This window comes from Sinocyclocheilus rhinocerous, unplaced genomic scaffold, assembly GCF_001515625.1.
Source record: "Sinocyclocheilus rhinocerous isolate Xijiao unplaced genomic scaffold, SAMN03320098_v1.1 C36733084, whole genome shotgun sequence".
In the NCBI taxonomy this organism is placed as follows: Eukaryota; Metazoa; Chordata; class Actinopteri; order Cypriniformes; family Cyprinidae; genus Sinocyclocheilus; species Sinocyclocheilus rhinocerous.
This window is the reverse complement of record NW_015785409.1, coordinates 1-1,630: the sequence shown is the minus strand read 5'-3', so window position 1 is coordinate 1,630 and position 1,630 is coordinate 1. Positions and strand designations below refer to the sequence as shown.

The window sequence follows — 1,630 nt, the reverse complement described above, 5'->3', positions numbered from 1 at the left end:
TTATTTTAGTAGATCAAATTAAACTAAATAAAAATGAGAAATGTTTTTCTTGGGAACTATCTGGAATAAAATAAGTTTGTTCTATTTTATTTCACTTAATGTCTGTTTTATTTGAAGTTATATTTTTAAGTATATTTTAAATTTTATTTAAAGTACATTTTTTATGGTTTTATGTTTAACCCTGCATAAACGTTTAGATAAGCACATTTTCATGACTTGTAACTAGACAATTATTAATAAAATAAACTTATTATATTACTAAAAAACGTTACATGTGACTTTTGCGACAAGACATTAACTTTTTCAGAGATAAACAAAACTAAAATAAAATAAAAAAGTAACATAAAAATACTTTATATTACTAAAGAACTTTCCATGAAACTTAAGATATTATACATTATGACTTTTGCAAACCATAAAATTACAATTTAAGAATTCATGACTGTGTCAATCCTGGTAAAAGTTATATAAACTTTGCTTTCTCCACCCAGAATTGGGATTAAAGAACCTAAACAGGGTTAAACTAGACTCAAATCTGCACAAATAAATGAACAGACTAAAGCGTCCACCAGATGAAGATGCGTCTTCTGGGAGCTTTCCATCCTCCTGTTTGAGCTCAAGCTCCTGACAGACAGAAGATGAGCAGCATGAGTTACACTGACACTCACTCACAGGAGATCAAACAGAGACTTCAGCTCAATTCTCCGGTTTCTTACCTTCTCCTCTTTCTCTGCGTCCGATGCAGACTCGCCTCCTGAATCCTGGAAGTCATAATGAGCTCACTGAGTGAATTTGATTTTAACCCTTGAACTCAAACTAGTTTCCAAGAGTGAGTCAGATGTTAGTGTCGGACAATAGCAGACTTCACTTAATGACTATAATGAGTGTTTCGACACACTGACAGATGAACTTCTCTGAAACATTAACATGAAATCAAAATCAGTCCCGAGTTCAATACCAGTTACGTCATCTCATGTTGACTAATGAATTTGTCTGCATTTAATAAAAAACACATGAAATCTGATGATTTCTAGAACTTTTCATGGTTTTAAGCTGCATTGTACCTGCTTTTCCTTTTTCTTCTTTTTGTCTTTTTCTCATCATCACTGGAACTGTCAGAGGAAGAACTGCTTGATTCCTGACAGACGAGAGAGAGATGTTTAACTTGCATTAAACAATACGGAAAAACAGTTGTGACTTTCTCACAATTCAGAGAAAAACTATAAGATATAAGAAAAGATATAAACTTGCAATTATGAAAAGAATACCACTATTTTTTTTTTTTTACATTTTGAATTAAGGTTTATTTTATATTTTCCATTTTAATTTTAAGTTTTAGTAATTCTGTTTTTGTTTAAGAAAAAAAGTCTAATTAGTTTTTTTATTTCAATTATCTTAGTATGTCAAGTCTAACTTAATGCAAATGAGAAATGTCACTTTGACAGCTAGCTGAAATAAAATAAGTTTAAGTTTTTTGAGAATTGCGAGATATATAAACAACCTGAGACGAAAAGTCATAATTACCTTTTTTAACATTTTTATTCCATGGCAGAAAAATAAAGTTTAAAAGATTAATTAATTTAAAAGATAGATAGATCAATAGAGTGAATCATAATTATCTTTTTTTTTT

At 29.6% G+C, this 1,630-nt stretch overlaps 1 long non-coding RNA gene across 1 annotated transcript; it reads right to left on the bottom strand.

Annotated features, from left to right (window-relative positions):
* Positions 1–452: 452 nt before the first annotated feature.
* LOC107736485 (uncharacterized) lies at positions 453–1,140 on the bottom strand. The gene is made up of 3 exons (XR_001639679.1): positions 1,065–1,140; positions 717–761; positions 453–624 (listed from the first exon to the last, which is right to left on the bottom strand). It is a non-coding gene; the product is annotated as an uncharacterized LOC107736485 (long non-coding RNA).
* Positions 1,141–1,630: the final 490 nt, after the last annotated feature.